We start from the raw sequence: 19,957 nt of genomic DNA on the forward strand, positions 1-19,957 counted from the left end.
AAAGGCCACTGAAGTCATCTGCGGCGTACCACAAGGATCTTCACTCAGCCCCACTCTCTTCAACGTATACATGAGCCCCCTTGCGGTCATCGCACGCCAACACAACCTCAACATCATCTCCTACGCAGACGACACTCAACTGATCCTATCACTCACCAGAGACCCTAACACTGCCAAAACCAACCTGCATGAAGGAATGAAAGAAGTAGCAGAATGGATGAAGCACAGCCGTCTGAAACTGAACTCAGACAAAACAGAAGTCCTCATCCTAGGCACCTCCCCCTCCGCCTGGGACGACTCTTGGTGGCCAGAGGCCCTCGGAAAAGCACCCATCCCGACGGACCACACACGGAACTTGGGCGTCATCCTGGATTCCTCACTTTCGATGAACAGACAAGTCAACGCCGTCTCTTCATCTTGCTTCAACATTCTTCGCATGCTCAAAAAAACATTTCGCTGGATCCCCACCGAAACTAGAAAAACAGTCACCCACGCTCTGGTCACGAGCCGACTGGACTACGGAAACACCCTCTACGCCGGTACCACCGCAAAACTCCAGAAAAAACTCCAACGCATCCATAACGCTTCAGCCAGGCTCATATTAGACATCCCGCGTAAAGAACACATCTCTGGTCACCTGAAAAACCTCCACTGGCTCCCCGTCAACAAGAGGATTACTTTCCGACTCCTTACCCACGCACACAAAGCACTCTACGAAACCGGACCTGAATGCCTCAACACACGACTGTCCTTCTACACCCCCCCTCGCCAGCTACGATCCTCCAACCAAGCCCTTGCCACTGTACCTCGAATCAACAAGACCACCATGGGAGGTAGATCCTTCTCCTACCTGGCAGCTAAAACCTGGAACTCACTTCCCACTCACCTTCGCCTTACTCAGAACCACCTAGCATTCAGAAAGCAACTTAAAACGTGGATATTTGACAAGTAATTCCCCATCCTTCTTCAAGTGCCTTGAGACCCTCTGGGTATGTAGCGCGCTATATAAATTTATTGACTTGACTTGACTTGCCACTGCATCTGCTGCATCATTCAAATAATGATCCTGTTGCCTGCAAGATAACAGCACTTGTGTCTGCCTGTTTAGTAGTAAAATATACCAATATTTGGTGTTTAATGAAGCTATGATAACTTTTGGCCACGGTGCCACTGTACCTGCTGCACCATTTAAATCAAGCCCTTTTTAACAGCAAGGTAACTACAATTGTGACTGCCTGTATAATAGTAAAATATAGCAATATTAGGTGTTTAGAGGAGTTCTGACAACTTTTCGGGCCGGTGCCACTGCAGCTGTTGCACCATTCGAATAATGACCTGGTTGTCTACAAGGTAATTGCACTTGTGACTGCCTGTTTAGTAGTGAAATAGAGCATAGCTCTAGTATATTAACATAATTTTTAACGCCCAATGTTTATTACAACATTTAGAATTTGATCATAGTGACCAAATCGAATAAATTGAAAAAATCTATTTGATAATGCCTATAAAGTGCAAATAAAGGTACTGAGGCATGAATAGGAAGCTCCTCACCCTGACCAGGTGCCGCGAGCGTGAGGGGTAGGTGTTCCGCCTCTCCAGTGTTCCCTTTTAGGTGAACTCAACCTTATAACGCTGGCCTCACGGGAGCATGCTGCGAGGCCCTATTTTAATCCTTTTAGGGTCGCCTAAATAGAGCAGGACCCCTTGGCCCTCTTGTCCTCCGACCCAGTGAGGTTGTATTCACTTTCTTCATAGAGATTGAGTATTGAGTCCACATTTGTTTTTTGTTTTTGTGTAGTACTTTTCTGAGGTCCTGAGGAATCGCCTCCTGGCGAGAAACATGTTGACCATACTAGGGGGTTGAGTTATTGTTCTGTATACCTTTACGGTCTCTAAACTCCCCTCCCACCCCTTTTAATTAAGGAATCAGCCACGTTATTAAAGTTGAAAGTGGACTGATTACCTTTTTTACTACTTTCACTCACTATTACACTGACTACACCCTTCTTCATCCTCACCTACACCAACCATCGGCAAGGAACAAAAGAACCCCGCCAAAAGACTACCTTTGGGGACTCCGTCAGACATTGCAGCGCCGGTCTGACGAGGGGCAGTGAGTCGATGATGACACCGGACACCCTCCAGTAAGGGTGTGTTTCACGCCTATTACTTTGGGTGTGTGAGGCTCTCTAAGTTCCGACTAGGGAACCCTTCAGTGATATCCACGGTATTGACAATACCTACTTCTTGCTCCACACTGTTACACGCTCCCTGGGGAACTTTGTACTCTGCTGTTAGCATGAATAGGAAATGCCACAAACGTTCTAAGGCTAAAGCATCAACTTTACACGGTAAGTAATAAAAAGCAAGCATTCCATCATACTGGTAGAAGCTGCCTGCCTTTTACGTGGGAATAGATCTTATCTTGACAGTGAAACGTGTCTTAAACAGTGTGAACAGCTTTAGTAGAAGTACGTTGAATGCATGCAGTCAGAGGAAGTTTAAATAAAGTTCCACACAAAAGCGAATGAACACAGTAATTCTGCTTAGGAAACTGATAAGGACCCCCCTTTTAAGATATACTAGCAGCCCGTCCCGACGTTGTCCGGGTATGAATTGCTGCCGGCCAGTAGTATATTGTTTTGTAGGATTTCGTTTTGATAGCATTTCTTATCTGTGACAGGCCTGTGAAACGCTCCGATTCACAGTGCACTGCTGATGCACTTAAGAGTGCGCGTTCAGTAGTGTGTGAACTCGAGTTTCCCTACTTTATTTTTCCTTGCAATATTATATAGCGCGAACTCGACAACATGGCATGAGCACAATTTACATTACAGAAGAACACATTCATTTGGGCTAGGCACGGGGAGTCAAAGCGATTTGCCTGGAATCACAGGATGTTGAGCTGATGCCGAGATTCGAACGTAGCTCCCCAGCTCTAAATTTCGCAATTCTTGAACTTGTGGCGTGAGGTGTTTCTAAAAGTGTATGTCAGTGCTGGCCATCAATGAGAGAGTATATCAAAACAACAGAAGAGTCCCTTGGTAATGCAGTAAACAAAGAGGAGGTGAACTCTCAATGACCACAACCAAATATTTAGAAGAGGAAAAGAAAAATAATAAAGTGGGTTAGAAAATTTCGGTGAGTGAAAAGAAGAACCCTCCGGCACCAACTGAAAGTCGGTTACCAGTTGTCTTCATTGGGTCCTCTTGGTAAGTACTTGAAAAAACTACGCAGCAAAAGGAAAGTGTGTGTTAAAAAGAGTGTGGACTACTCCCCAAGCCAGAAAATGTAATGTGGGGGTAGTTCCAACTCTACTAAAAACAATAGTGCAAAAATGGACATGTGCGTGGTTAAGTTTAATTTGAACCAAATGTCGTAATTAGAGGTCGACATGTTTCTGCTTTCAAAGGCCAATAGTTGGCTTAGCATTCTTCAGGACCATACAAACCCTCGCCTCATGGGAGGAGCTTACTAAGGCACCAAAACCATAGTGGGCGGGAAAGAAGTGGAATAAAACGTTACAAACTTGATTGTAATATGATGCACCGGAACTTCCACATGCAACCCCTACAACACGTAGGGGCTAATGAATCTGGAAATCAATGCATTAACAAGAGAGAAGTTAAGCAATTAGATCTGTATTCCCTCGTAAAAAGTTCTTGTACCTATATCACAATACAGACGTTAGTTAAGTAAAACCCACCTCGTGATTGAGTTATTTGCTCCACATTATTACAAAATATTGGTATAGTCAAGCCCTTGTGAGTGCAAAGCTATCCCAGAGTAATTGTTTATCAGTGCCATTTCATCAGTGACACAAACCCGAAAAAGCGTTACACTAAACAACGTAACGTATCATAGGCAAACTTTGCCTGTATTTTTAATCGTCTGCAAGGGCCAGGTAGTATCACTTATAGTTTGATGGCTCCGCGACGTTCTGCCCATATACAATTTTATTTAAAAATACACCTTCAATTACAGAAAAGCAGGAGATACCATTTAAACGTATCAACTTGCTTGTCAGTCTCAGGTAAAATACCCCCTGGGCTCGTGGCAGTGGAAACCTTCACGCCCGGATGAACTGAGAAGATACAAACCAAACAAAGAAAAGTCTTGTATGTAAAATCAATGAAAGAGACCTGTGCATTTTTCAAATGGGTGGTGAAAAAATATGAGTATGTTGCTGGAGATGTGTGCCGCCGTGCCACCAATGTACTTACCGGGGGAGGGTAAACCCCCATTATTCCGCAACTTTCTTTCCACATACCATCACTCCGCATACTTTCATTACGAAAGTACCATGACTCCGCAATGCCATTATAACGGATGGCATTACATTTTATATGCTTTTACCACGCATACATTTACAACAAAATTTGTTATAAATGCATGAATGGTAAAAGCATGTTTTTTTTAATGTTTGGATAAGGTAATTATGGGTATAGGGGTATATGTTTTGGGGTACTGAGGTATATGTTTTGGGGTGTTTGAGTATTTTAAGGGTTCAGATATAGTTTTCGGTTATGGGGTACAGGGGTATTTTTAGGGTTCAGGGCTACGTTTGGGTTTTGGGGTATAGGGGTATTTTTAGGGTTCAGGGGTAGGTTTGGGTTTTGGGGTACAGGGGTATTTTAAGGGTCCAGGGCTAGGTTTGGGTTTTGTGGTACAGGGGTATTTTTAGGATTCAGGGCTAGGTTTGGGTTTTGGGGTACAGGGATATTTTAGGGTTCAGGGGTAGGTTTGGGTTTTGGGGTAACAGGGTATTTTTAGGGTTCAGGGCTAGGTATGGGTTTTGGGGTACAGGGGTATTTTTAGGGTTCATGGGTAGGTTTGGGTTTTGAGGTACAGGGGTATTTATAGGGTTCAGGGCTAGGTTTGGAGTACAGGGGTATTTTTAGGGTTTAGGGATAGGTTTGGGTTTTGGGGTACAGGGTATATTTATAGGGTTAAGATGGGTTAGTGTTTAAGGGTGTTGGGGTATTTTAAGGAGTACGGGTGGGTTATGATTATGGGGTGCAGGGTATTTAAGGGAGCAGGGTGGGATTAGCTTTTAGGGTGTAATGGATAATAAAATAAAATAATAAAAAAAATAATATAAATAATGCAATTTAAAAGAATAAATGTTTTAATTAAATTAAAAAAATGTATATATATATATATATATATATATATATATATATATATATATATATATATATATATATATATATACACACGCTCAAGTTTGTCCAACAAACGGAACCGCACTCCCTCAGCGAACTGTGGGAGACTGCGGGACCCGCCTGCAGACGAGTGCGGGTCCGTTTGTTGGACAAACTTGAGCGTGCATATTTTCCGGCCTGTCCAAGGTCGGGGGACCGCACCGCTGCCATAAGGGGGTGGACTGCTGCTTTCATGATCTCGGGGAGCATAGCAGACTTTCAAAGTGGTGGGAATCAAGATCCCTTCAACGATATCTTGAAGTAGGGAGAATTCCCAGGGGGCTGAGAATACTTGTGGCCCCAACCTATGAGGACCCCGACCCTCTAATGTTACAGGAGTGGGCCGATAATAACCAAGAATCATCTTGCCGCATGTTGAGGATTTTAATAAAATATGCGGAGAAAGATCGGGCTAAAATGATGGAGGAAATTAACCAAATAAATGATATGCTGGCGAAGGAAGACAACCAAGAACCAATTGTTCTCTACAAAAAGGAGATGGGAGAAAGGTTGAAAAAGTTGGGAACTTCTATCAAAGAACGGAAAGCACAGAAGTTCTTAAGGGATAAAAAGGACTACGATCGAGGGCAGATCTATATATTTGCCAAAAAATTTGAAAATGTCAGGCGAATTAAAATGAGTGGTGCCGCACAGAAACAGCAAATAGCCCAATCCGGCTTAAGCAGTGTACCAAGTTCGGATGTGGTAACCTCAGCAGAGGAAGGGCCTAGTGGGGAAGGTGAAGAACGAATCCCTACAGTCATAGACGAGTTCGTTTTTTTTCAAGAGGACCGACGGTTCAATCTACGCCCCAGAACGAAAGTAAATTACGCCAAACCACCAAGAGGAAAAGGTAAAGGAGTAAAAGGCGCAAAGGTGCAAAACAAAGAGCAATGAAAAATGCACATATATTTTCTGACATTATCCCGGATATGACACAACCCAAAACATCGGTGATTAATTTGACCAGCAAGAAATTGTCTAGTGAGGAAGAAAAGATCCTCAACCTAGGACTATCATTCTGCCCGACTGCGGAATTTAACTACGTCCAAACCAGGATAGACATTTTCAAGTTTACAAGACTATTGAAATTGAAAAAACATTTCTCTATGAACCAGTGTTCAGTGAGCGAGACTTCGAATCACGGAAACAGTGAGGCTTCACTGGGTGAATTAAATGTTCAAGACATGGACCTCATGCTCGACATCCAACCATCTGGCATAGTATATGAAGACAATGAAAGTGGTGCGAGCTTTGAAAGACATATTACTGATGAGCCAATAGAACTAATGAATCAAGCGGATGAGGTAGCAAGATCTGAAGGTCTGGTCATCAATGCGAGTGATCCAACTAGTTTTAGACCTAGATCTCGGTATATTCCATATACTGCACGAGACACTATTGATATTTTCAATGATCTAGTTGTGAATGACTTAAAGAACTTGGAGAAATGTACAAGTGTGTGCAATAAAACATTCAGTAAGCAAGAAAAAGACCAGAATGCCCTTATTAATAAGATCAAACAGGAAGAAAAGTGCATAGTACGTGATGCAGATAAGGGCGGGAACGTAGTTCTCTGGGACAGACAGCAATACTTGTTTGAAGCATATAAACAGCTGAATAACAGAGCGTGTTATTTAAGGGTCAAACCAGAAACTATGTTCAATAGTCACGCACAGTACAACTCAGAACTGGATAACTGGTATGGCCAGCAATTGATCACTCATGACGAGTATACATTTCTTAAAATAGTCAATCCAGTTACCCCGGTTTTCTATTTGCTCCCCAAGGTGCATAAGGACCCTTGTAATCCCCCTGGCAGACCAATCTGCTATAGGTAGTGGGTTAGAAAATACCTCAAAATTCATTGATTCATTTTTAAATCCATTAGCTGCGCAACTCCCTTCGTATATTTTGGACACAGGGGATTTTCTAAAATCCATGTATGACATTCCCATGGAAGATGATTTGATTTTGGTGACCATTGATGTCACCACTCTGTACACGAGCATTAAGCACAGCGATGGGCTTAATGCGATAAGACACTTCCTTGGGACAAGACCAATCAAATTATGGGCTCATACCCAAATGCTTTTGTCAATGGTCTCAACTTGCTTAAAAAATAACTACTTCATCTTCAATGACGAACTATTCCATCAGACCTGTGGCACTGCGATGGGCACCTGCTTCGCCCCCAGCTATGCTAATTTGCATATGGGCTGGTGGGAGGAGCAGGTGATCAGGAAGCAGTGCCAAGAGGAATGGGACAACAACATCCTACATTGGAGTCGCTTTATTGACGACTTGTTTGTTGTCTGGAGAGGACCATTATCTGACTTAAATGTATTTCTAGGTAAAATACAGAAAAACAGTTTAAATCTAAAATTTACTAGCACTGTGAGCACGGAGTCTGTTAATTTTTTAGACCTTACAGTCTATATAAAAGATAACAAACTACAGACTAAATTGTATAGGAAAGAAACATCTGGAAACACTGTGCTTCATGCCAGTAGTTTCCACCCTACTAATTTGGTGAACAGTATCCCCTATGGGGAAGGTATGAGGGTATTAAGAAATTGCAGTGACCCTGATGACAGAGATTGTGCATTAATCGACCTTCAATCACGTTTCAAACAGAGAGGGTATAGTGATAACTGTTTAAATACATCTTTCATGAAAGTCAGACAAAAAACTAGAGAAGAGGTCCTCTTCAAAAACAGGGGTAAGATGAAGAATAAAGCTGAAAATGAGTGCAGGTTAGTCACCAGTTATAATAAACTGCATGGATCGGTGAGGAAAATTTTGTCACGTCATTGGCACATTATTAAGAATGACCCAATTTTAGGTCCCTCACTAACCAACAGACCCCTTATAACATTTCGTAAGGCAAAATCATTTAAGCAAATGTTAGTGAAAACCATGTTGACAAAAGCTAAGAAAAAGAGTAAAAAGAGCAATTGGTTGTCTAGGAAAGATGGTTTTCTGAAATGTAATAAGTGTAAAGCTTGTGAGCATGGGAAAAATGTGAGTACGTACCAACCAGGTCTCTCCAATAGAACCAAGAAGATTAAAGGACAATATGACTGCAAGACAGACTATGCAATCTATGTTTTGAAATGTGACTGCAACCTGCAGTATGTAGGAAGCACCATTAAGCCCGTTCATCAACGGGTGTTACAACATCTGCGGGCGATAAAGAATGCAGATAGATCCTATCCGGTCGCCCGGCATTTCGAAACATTTCATGATAGAAATGCTAGCAGTCTGTCCTATTTTGTAATTGATTCTATACCCATGAATGAGAGGGGGGGGACAGGATTAAGAGGCTTCGCAAGCTTGAATCATGGTACATTGTGGAATTAAATTCGAAAAGCCCATACGGATTGAATATTGAAGAGGATCTGTATACGCAACTATGAATTTTTGACCAAAATTGAAGTATTGATTATCTTTGTATTTCTGCTTCCACGGTAGTGCCATTCATTTCTTTTATTTTAAAAGTTTTTCGTTATATCACTCTTTATAATTTTGCTTTTCACTTTAATGAATGAACTTGTCTGATCTGCCCACTGGGGCTAGATTTGCAAATCTATTGGACTCTGTTGGTTGATGCTAATCCGTCATGAAATTTGGGGTTTTGGATTCCAGTGAATTTGTGCTAAGCTTAAGATAACATCTTGCTATACAGTTTATAGTTTGTCTGGTAGAGGTTAAACTGCCCACTTGGGCTGAATTGTGTGCAATAATTTATGTTTACCACTCTCTTCATTAGAGTATGAAGCCGTAATGATGGGCGTGACTATTTGCGTTTCACTGCGCAAATATTCGTATGACAAGAATAATTTTACCATGCTTTATATATAAATAATTGTGTGATCATGTTTGGAATTTAACTCCGGAATTAATTTAATTAATTTGATGGATATGTGCACCACAGAAGTCTGTATCAGTCTGTCGTTCAGTTCTATGATTTTATGTGTCACGTGATGTACCACATGACACCAATGCACTTTAAATGTAGTTTGTCAATTGTAAACTTTATACGTGACCAAGCCTGCTGGGTCAGGCGAAACGCGTTGAAAGCGGCGAAGATAGAAAATAAAAAGAAGTTTTCACCACATTGTTGTCGTCTCCTCTTCAGACTACGTGTTGAGGTTGAGCCCGAAATATATATATATATATATATATATATATATATATATATATATATATATATATATATATACACGCTCAAGTTTGTCCAACAAACGGAACCGCACTCCCTCGGCGAACTGTGGGAGACTGCGGGACCCGCCTGCAATCGAGTGCGGTTCCGTTTGTTGGACAAACTTGAGCGTATATATTTTCCGGCCTGTCCAAGGTCGGGGGACCGCACCGCTGCCATAAGGGGGCGGACTGCTGCTTTCATGATCTCGGGGAGCATAGCAGGATTGCAGGTATCGAAAGAGAACACGAGCTGACACAACTGGAGGCTCATTTGAGCTTTGGCAAAAGACTACAACTTTGCCGAGGTAGTGGAACCCATCTGTGGGGAAATGGCAGCACTACAAATCCCAGGCGGCCCATCTGTGGGCATGATACTATAAAAGCATGAGACTGTGTGTGCAGGCATCAATCTACTTAACATGCCCATGATCAAGGGGAAGGATCCCCGAAACGCGTTGGGCTCCGGCGCGTCCATCTGTACCTGCCTGTGTTTTACGAATAAAGGACCCTGTGGGAGACTGCGGGACCCGCCTGCAATCGAGTGCGGTTCCGTTTGTTGGACAAACTTGAGCGTGTATATTTTCCGGCCTGTCCAAGGTCGGGGGACCGCACCGCTGCCATAAGGGGGCGGACTGCTGCTTTCATGATCTCGCGGAGCATAGTAGGATTGCAGGTATCGAAAGAGAACACAAGCGGACACAACTGGAGGCTCATTTGAGCTTTGGCAAAAGACTACAACTTCGCCGAGGTAGTGGAACCCATCTGTGGGGAAATGGCAGCACTACAAATCCCAGACGGCCCTTCTGTGGGCGTGATACTATAAAAGCATGAGACTGTGTGTGCAGGCGTCAATCTACTTAACCCCTTCGACACTCATGACGAGCTGGGCTCGTCATGGTGTAGCCCGCTCGCACACTGATGACGAGCCCAGCTCGTCACGCAAAGTGCGATTTTGAAAAACCCAGCGCGCTAGCGGAATTCCGCTAGCCCGCATGCGGTTAACATGCCCGTGATCAAGGGGAAGGATCCCCGAAACGCGTAGGGCTCCGGCGCGTCCATCTGTACCTGCCTGCGTTTTACAAATAAAGGACCCTGTGGGAGACTGCCGGACCCGCCTGCAATCGAGTGCAGTTCCGTTTGTTGGACAAACTTGAGCGTGTATATTTTCCGGCCTGTCCAAGGTCGGGGGACCGCACCGCTGCCATAAGGGGGCGGACTGCTGCTTTCATGATCTCGGGGAGCATAGCAGGATTGCAGGTATCGAAAGAGAACACGAGCGGACACAACTGGAGGCTCATTTGAGCTTTGGCAAAAGACTACAACTTCGCCGAGGTAGTGGAACCCATCTTTGGGGAAATGGCAGCACTACAAATCCCAGGCGGCCCATCTGTGGGCGTGATACTATAAAACCATGAGACTGTGTGTGCAGGCGTCAATCTACTTAACATGCCCGTGATCAAGGGGAAGGATCCCCGAAACGCGTTGGGCTCCGGCGCGTCCATCTGTACCTGCCTGTGTTTTACGAATAAAGGACCCTGTGGGACACTGCGGGACCCGCCTGCAATCGAGTGCGGTTCCGTTTGTTGGACAAACTTGAGCGTGTATATATATATATATATATATATATATATATATAAATACACATATATACAAACATGTATTTGATGTTTTAATAATGTACTTTTACAATGTATATGACTTTACCACACATGCATTTGCGTTATAATGGCATACGTGATAAAGTCATATGCATTGTAAAAGTTTTAGAAATGATGTCTTTGCGGAGTAATAGTCCTGCGTTATAAAAATTGCGGAGTGATGGTATGCGGGATGTTGGTTTGCGGAATATCATCACATATTCCCGGGTGAGGGATAGTTCCTTTCTTTCTATTTCCGTGAAGGCGGGCCTTGTGTCCGGATGTGCGTGGCGCGAGGCCTGTGTGCAACAGAAGTGGAAAATCTCCAGTGTGTGCTTCAGGCGTCACCGGAAGTTAAGGCGAGATTATATTTCCTGCACAATGGCTCCTGTTTGCGCTCCTTCCGGCCCTTGGGAATAGCGCCATGCCTGACCTCCATACAGTAAAGCAGGTGCACGTCACTGGGAGCGCGGGGCAAGCACACCCGGAGCTGGAATGTACAGAACCTGGGAAGAAAAAACAATGAAATATTGGGCACAACGCTCGCTTTTTTTCCCGTAATCCCGCGCCCCACACACGCCATGCCTCCAGCACACGCCCACAGCACACGATATGAGACATTGCATGAAGGGCGGAACGTACCACACGCCCCCAGCGTTTGTCACGCCCCAGCACACGCCACAGCACAACGCAGACACGCCCACAAGGGACTACTTTGCTGGAACGATTCTTTTACCTTTTAAATGTATATGGTGGGCGTCAGCATAGCCTATGTCCTTCTGCTGCAACTGCCCTTTCCAACGCTGTATTGGGTGTTGTGATTGGTGCTGTGGTTCCTGGGATTACCCGCTTCAAAGGTTTGGGCTCTCTCTTTATTATATTAGTATCGATAAATACAAGAGATTTCAAAAGCACAGCGCAAGTGCTGTACATGCAAAACCTAAAAAGTAGCTTCCAAAACATGAGCAGTGAAAGGACACAAGGCCAAAGACAAGAAGAGAAAGGGAAGACAGCACACAGTGACAAAAATGAAGCAAGAAAACAAGAGTGAGGATGAAGCCAACTAATGATAAGCAATGGATGGGATCTAAATCCACTGCAAAAAAACAAAATGTCTCACAAATGGCAGCGTATGTGCAGTCTCAAGTAAAACCTAAAGAAAAAAGCATGCAGAACACGGAAAGTTCAAGACTCTGACCCAGCGACCGCGGCTGACTAAAGACATCAAGCCCTTTTATGTTAATATGTACAAAAATCCAGATGCTAAGAAAGCAACTGCATCAGCCCTTGATTCAAAAGCCACATAACACATTGTAATAAGGGCAGGACGCTTTTGTTGAGCTGATTTAATCAGTTTTTCGCTTCCAGTCGCCTTTTACATTGCTTCAGCCTTTCAACTCCCGAGATAAGTTTACTATTATACCATCTTTACACTTGACAGCTGCATGATTAAACATTTTCTCGTACATTAACGACATTTATTTAAGGCGAATGACATAGAATGTTGTTACATTTTCTCTGATATGTTATTTACACTGTACCTTTAAGCTCCTGTTATTTTTCTTTGAGTGTTCTTTAGAACACCTCTGGCTTCTAGGCATCAGGTCAGTTATTCTGTTCGTGTATGCCAAGAAGCTGCATTCTCTGTTGCTGTGCTGCTGACATTAAATCTTCTCAAAAGCCTCAAGTTGTTTCTGTGGATTATATAACAAAATTTGGCGACAAGGGAAAAAAACATCTCTATTTGGATATACCGCAGCACAGGTGTGGAGTTATATTTTTTTTTTTCATCGATTCAATTTCAAAAGGATCGTTTATTTTCATCTTTGTGAAGATATTCTTTGTTCCTTGAGGAAATGGCTGTCTTTATAACTCTTAGCAACACTGAATGGCTGAATTTAAACAGATTGCAGTATTTTGGAGTGGTGTTTACCTTTGAATCAGTTGCACCGGCTTCAGGAGTGTATTTCTAAGTTGACGACGAGAGACACAACATCGTCACTGCTCTTTTTCAAAAGCGACATCGGAGGAAGAACGGAACCAAGTGTTGCTGCTCCAAGGAAACGTCACATCTCGGAAGCCTGAGGTAGCGCGAGAGCTATGCCACAAGTTTCTCATTACGCGACTATGCTCGGTGTGAGATGACGTAATTGCGCTGCGTGGCGGCCATTTTGGATATTATTTTAAGTTACCAAAGCAACGTTTCACCGAGTGCTGGTGATCTACGATACATTGAGTGTTTCTTTGAATTTTAAAACATTTATCTCTGCAAGTAAGTGATATCGACTTGATTTAATTATATAAAAGGAAAAAAGAAGGTGACACTGGCATAACAAGGAAGTATTTGGTTGTTTTTAAAAAAAAAACGTTGTTTTCTCGATCCATTCTTTTTAAAAATATGAAGGAGGTCATACACTTCCCACGAGCAAAGGAATACATCTTTTAAATACTTTTCTGCTCTTCAAAGTAGTATCTTTCTGAACCATTTTTTTATATAGTTCTGTTATCATATCTACAACATGCAATTTGATCCACCAGAAAAATTTCTACAAAACAAAGGAGATCCCCCAATTCCATGGACACGTTGGAAGGAAGAATTTTTCAACTACATGAAGGCAATTGATGGTGAACGCATGGGTGCGGAGAGAAAGAAAAGTATGCTGTTACACTGTTTAGGTTCTGAAGGGCAAATGATTTTTAGGGCTTTACCTCCCATTCCACCTGCGGATGGAGAAGGTGAAGGTACTAATGTCTATAAGGATGCACTTCTTAGGATTGAAAAAAGATTTAAGCCTGTTTCTAATATAGCTCTTAATAGATATAAATTTTACACTCATGCACAACAGGATACAGGATCGTTTGATGAGTTTATGACTGCTTTAAGATCGTTATCCATACATTGTAATTTTGGAAGTATGTGTGATGAGATGTTGAGAGATCAAATCATTGTTCATGTTAAGAACAAAAAAACACAAGAACGTCCTTGGGAACTTGGGGATCCTAAATTGTCGGAGGCTATTGCTATTGCGAAATCTTTAGAGCAGTCTGAGAAATGGATGCTCACTGTTCAAAAACATAGTGTTAACAAATCAGATTCTCCAGATGAATTTTGTTTGGTAAAACATAAAGATGGGCATGTTAATGATAATGTACATCCTACTTTTAATGTCAACAGGTTGAATAATCCAGTGAATTTTAAGAGGTTTGATAAATCTGTGATATGTTATAAATGTGGCAGTAGAATGCATGTTGCTTCATATGCTGGTTGCACTGCTATAAATAAAGAATGCTGGAAGTGTGGGAGATTAGGACATTTTTCAACTGTATGTAGGGACGTTAGAAAATGTATTCAAAATCTTAAAAGTAAGGTAGCATTTGTTACAGAGGAACTTGCAAAAGATTGTAGTTGTGTTTGTGATGGTGGAGAAAATTGTGCTACAAAAAATAAGGGGTTTGTGGTTTATCTTAGTGAGGAAATTTCTATGGTTGATGTTTCAGTTGATTGTCAGGTCATTAAGAAACCTATTTGTAAAATGTTTGTTTTGGGTGTAAGTCTTAACCTAATGGCTGACTCAGGTTCACCTTGGACGATAATTACTAAGGAGTATTTTGATGAGCGTTTAGGACAGGTGTTAAACTTCTCAGACATCCTTCCATCTGAAATTTGTGCTGTGAGTTTCAATGGTTCAAGGGTAGAGATGTTAGGCTATTTTGTTGTGAAAATTACTTTCAAATCCAGATGTGTTGAGGTTAAACTGTATGTTGCAGTTAAGGGTGTGAATGTGATTGGTTGGAAGGATCAATGGAGATTTGGCATTATACTAAATCCCCGTGCCAAAGACCCGGTTATGCTTGGTGAAATTTTTGATGTTGAGAATGTTTCCTCTATTGTCAATGATAAAGGAACCGAGTTAATAAAATCAGAATTTAAGGATGTGTTTTCAGACAAGTTAGGTATGATTCGAAATTATTCTCATAAAATTAAACTTAAATCTGATGTGGTTCCTGTTAAACAAAGGTTAAGAGGTGTGCCTATTAATGTTAGGGAAGATCTCAAAAAAACATTAGATGAATTGGTTTTAGAAAAGATCATTGAACCCATTGACTCTGCAGAATGGGTTTCTCCGATTGTTTTGGTTAGGAAACCTGATAAATCTTTTAGAATGTGTGTGGACCTCAGGGCTCTAAATGTGGCTATAATTGTGGACTGTCATCCCCTTCCCAACATAAATGAGGTAGTTTCGATGCTAGAAGGTGCTAAAGTTTTTTCCACTCTCGATTTAAGATCGGCTTATCACCAAATTCCCCTTACTGATGATTCAAAATGCCTCACAGCCTTTATTACCCCTCAAGGCCTTTTCCAGTATACAAGAATGCCGTTTGGGTTGGCTTCGGCAGCCTCGGTATTTCAAAGAGTCATGTATAATATTTTTAGGGATGTAGATCATTTTGTAAAGTGTTTTCAAGATGATATTTTAATTTTTTCTAGTAGTAATGAAGAACATGTGCTACATTTACGTTGTGTATGTGAAAAATTGAGAGAGAATGGTTTGACTTTAAAGGCTAGTAAATGCAAATTATTTCAATCTTCAGTTGAATATCTGGGTAACACATTATCAGGGGATGGTGTGGTACCTAAAAGATCAAATGTAGATGGCATAAGTGAAGCTCCTCCTCCCACTAATAGAGATCAGTTACTGTCCTTTGCAGGTATGTGCGAATATTATAGTAAATTTATCAACAATTTTGCTACTAAGATGGAACCCCTCAGGAAGCTTCTTAGACAAGGGAATTCTTTTGTTTGGGAAAATGAACAACAATCGGCTTTTGAGCTCATTAAGTCAGAGATCTTGCATGCTCCTACCCTTTGACCATTCTGTCTGAACAAAATGTGTGTAATCACGGTTGACGCCAGTATGTATGGTGTTGGTTCTGTGTTGTCTCAAAGGTCGGGTAAGGAGGAGTGGAATGTGTGTTTTGCATCTCGCACTCTTAATGAAACGGAGCGTAGATATGTGGTCATAGAAAAAGAGCTTTTAGCTTGTGTGTGGGCGATTGAACATTTCAGGAATTTTATTTGGGGCAGTAAATTTGTGCTGAGAACGGATCACAAGCCGTTAGTAAATATTCTTTCTCCGGGTGGAGGGTGGAATTCCACGGCACGCATTTCCAGGTTAACTTCTAGACTTCAGAAATATTCTTTCACTCCTGAGGATGTTCAAGGGAAAAAAATGTAGTTGCATATTTTATGTCTTGTCATCCATGTTTAACTTCAGATAGCAACATTTTGGATGATACTGAAGTTGTTACTTGTTTACAGGATGTTTTATCAACTTCTTTTGGTGAAATTTCTGAGGAAATGTGGGAATCCGGTACAGTGTAAATAACATGTCAGAGAAAATGTAACAAATGTTTTAATCTGTTGTATGATATTTTAGCTGAAGCAATAAGTAAATCAAGAAATAAAAAACAGAATTACTGTGAGTCGTGTTATAATCATCCTTTTTTATTGTGATTGTTTCAATGTTTCTTATCATTATGTTTGCCATCTAGTTTTCAGTTACACAATAGCTCCTTTTGGCAAACGGTAACATAAAGAAGTACCCAGTAATTGCATTACTGTAAAAACTAGTGAAGTCTTCAAAAAGGGGTCTCACATCCGAACTTCAAAACCGGCAACCGGCAAAAGGCAAAAGGCGCGTGCTTCATTCAAATGGAAAGAAGAAACAGGCATAGGCATAGCCAATAGGTCTCGCCTTTGGGACCTTAAAAGTGTTTAGCTATAACTATTGGCACATGTGGAGGATGGGTGCACTTGAGGCAAAGGCACACGTAGAGCATCAGGCATGTGAAGCTGGGTACTTCTGGAGCAGTGTTACACATAAGCTCACGTAAAACAAGCTTTATATATCTCATTGACAGACAATCCTGTGCAGACAGAAAGGGTGCTATGCAGCTGCAGCAAGGAATGCCAGAACCAGTGTGTTTTCATAAGATAATTGTAGGACAGGAAAGAGGCATGTTCCTGAACAGTTTCCCGAGAAAGGTCTGTGCAAGGTGCACTTTTTGAAAACTGGGGTGCAGGGATTTTTTTCTTTTTTTTTAGGATTACGTGTTTTGAGAACTTTCAGTCATGGATCACTACTGAGGACAGTAACTGGGAGTGTCGACATGTATCCAGATTTCTCCTTAAACCACAATGTAAATTTGTAGGGATGTCGAGGCGCTGGGCTGCAAAGGGGAGGCGCTGTATAAAATGTATACAAAACACGCTAACCCTTTGCATTGAATGAGCATATTAGCGCACATTGTTATCAGTTTTGCCAGCACTGTGAATCGCGCAATAATCAGGCCACACTGTTATTAAGCGTAAAAGGCCATTTTATTAGGACCAGGCTGCACCAACATAACACAAAATTACAACAATCAATAACAACAAATCTCCCCACCACCAACATCACTCCAGCTTCATACACTCCATACTCTCCTTCCATTCCACTCCACGCCACATTCCGTTCTTCATCCCTTTCCTCCAATCTCTCATCGCATCCTGGCACTACTCTCATGCCACCAGTCGCCCCCCCATCATTCACTCCTCCCCCCATGAAAACTATTCCCACCCAGCAATGCCAGATTACAGGAAGAGGAAGTTGCCTTCCTCTCCTGTAGTCTTATACCCACTTCCCAAACCACAACCCTTCCCCCAGCCTGGCCCTCCCCCGCGCAAAAGACCCCAGGGGAAGACTAGACTGCGTCTTCGCTTCCCCTGGGGCCCTCCATTAGCATCTAGGTAGGCTATGTAGTGCAACCCATTCTCATGGAAATATGCACTGTTAGGATCTTCAACATGCCCATTTGGGTGCCCACATTTGGGTCTCGAGATGCAGGCCGAGTGAGGCTATAAAACATCAAAGCGCTTCCACTCTGTGAACATGTCTGCACAGAGACTCTGAACCGATTCTGGAGGGAGGCAAGTTAGAAACACCGATGACAACGAATTGCGGGCATCAAAGGCCAAAGGGTGTTTAAAAGTAGTGACGGGTGAGGGAGTGTTTTGTGGGCGCTGCAGGCATAGACGGGAGGGAGGAGGTGGGTGCCTTCACGATCAGATTGTCCCCGGGTCAGGCCCTGAAGGGGCTGTTGATCTATAGACCTCCAGGTCCTGTGGGTTCCTTCTTAGAGGATCTACAGACAGTTGTCTCCGAGCTGGCGCTATCCACTCAGCACTGCATTGTGGCCGGCGACTTCAATTTCCATCTGGATGTGGCGGATGACCCTGATGCGGCCAAATTGATGGATGTTACTTCTCCGCTTGGCCTTATTCCTTGCGTATCAGGGCCAACACATGAGAAGGGGCATACCCTGGATCAGGTGTTTTCATCTGTTCCGCTCATGGAGGTTGCTACCCTGCAGATGCTCTGGACCGATCACTGGTTGATCAGCTTTGTGGTGCTGGAAGGCGCGCGTCCGGATTACAGAGCGCCTACCTTGCTTAAACCGGTCGAGAGCGCTTCATAGAGTAACTCCTGACTTGCTCGAGCAGGCACTGCTGAAGCACCCCTGTCCTCTCTCGGGTGACCTGGATAGTGACACAGAGACTCTGCAGCGTTGGCTTACCGATCGGTTGGAAGATCTCGCTCCCAAGGTTGTCCCCCGGTCCACGGTGGCTCGGCATTCTGCCCCGTGGTTTACGGAGGCGCTCCGTGTGGCTCGTAGGCAGTGCAAGGTGGCCGAGAGGGCCTGGCGCCTTGCGTACGATGGGGAGGCTAAACTTGCCTACAAGGCGGTGTTGAAGGCTTACCATCGGGACATTCTCGGTGCCAAGAGGGTTTATCTGGCTAGGAGGATAGAGGCATCTGCGAACTCCTGCAAGGAGATCTTTAATATTGTGAAGGAGTTTACGATCCCCAGCTCCCATCCGCCCCCCCCAGCTTCGGCGGATGTTTGGGCCTGCGATCTCGCTGGTTTCTTCACAAATAAGATCAAGGCCATTCAGGCCACCTTCGTGGAGGAACCGGATGGAGGGAGTGGTGCGAGGCTGGACTTTGGACTGCCGCAGACTTCGGTGGCAGTGCTGTCCGACTTCCCTACTGTTACCAGCGAGGCCTCTCTTACGTTGTTGGCCAACCTCAAATCTGGCTCGCCACTCGACCCCTGCCCTGCCAAATTTCTGGCCGGGATGGCGGCAGTGGTGAACCCTTTGGTCAACCCTATCCTTAATGCTTCCCTGAGGGAGGGACGGGTCCCTAGCTCCTGGAAAAGAGCGATGGTGATCCCCCTCCTAAAAAAAACCGGGCCTTGACACCGAAGTCTTGGCGAACTATAGGCCTATCTCATTGTTACCAGCACTAGCGAAGCTTACGGAAAAACATGCTCATGGCGCTCTTTCTAGTTTTTTGGAAGCCAATAATCTGCTCCATCCATCCCAATCGGGCTTCCGACCAAATTTTAGTACGGAAACAGCTCTGATAGAGGTGACTGAGATCATCAGGGAGACTCTTGATGCCGGCGGCAGGGCCATGCTGGTCATGTTAGATCTCTCGGCGGCTTTCGACACCGTCCCCCACAAGACGCTTCTAACTAGGCTTTATGACATCGGCCTGAGGGGGACGGTGCTGAGGTGGTTTACCTCTTTCCTGGAAGGCCGCCGCCAGACGGTCTGGGTTTCCCAGAGCTCCGCCGAGATGCCGCCATTGGGAGTTGGGGTTCCACAGGGTTCTGTGTTGAGCCCCACATTATTTAACATCTTTATGTCCCCTCTGGCGGCCTTGGTAGAGGCGTATGGGGCCCAGATCGTCTCCTATGCCGACGACACGCAACTCCTCTTCACATGCGGGAAAGATCAAGAGTTTGTGGGAGAGAGAATCCGGGACTGCCTTGCGCTGGTCTTCGACTGGTTCCAGCGGAACG

Source organism: Lissotriton vulgaris, chromosome 7 (genome assembly GCF_964263255.1).
Source record: "Lissotriton vulgaris chromosome 7, aLisVul1.2, whole genome shotgun sequence".
NCBI classification, from domain to species: domain Eukaryota; kingdom Metazoa; phylum Chordata; class Amphibia; order Caudata; family Salamandridae; genus Lissotriton; species Lissotriton vulgaris.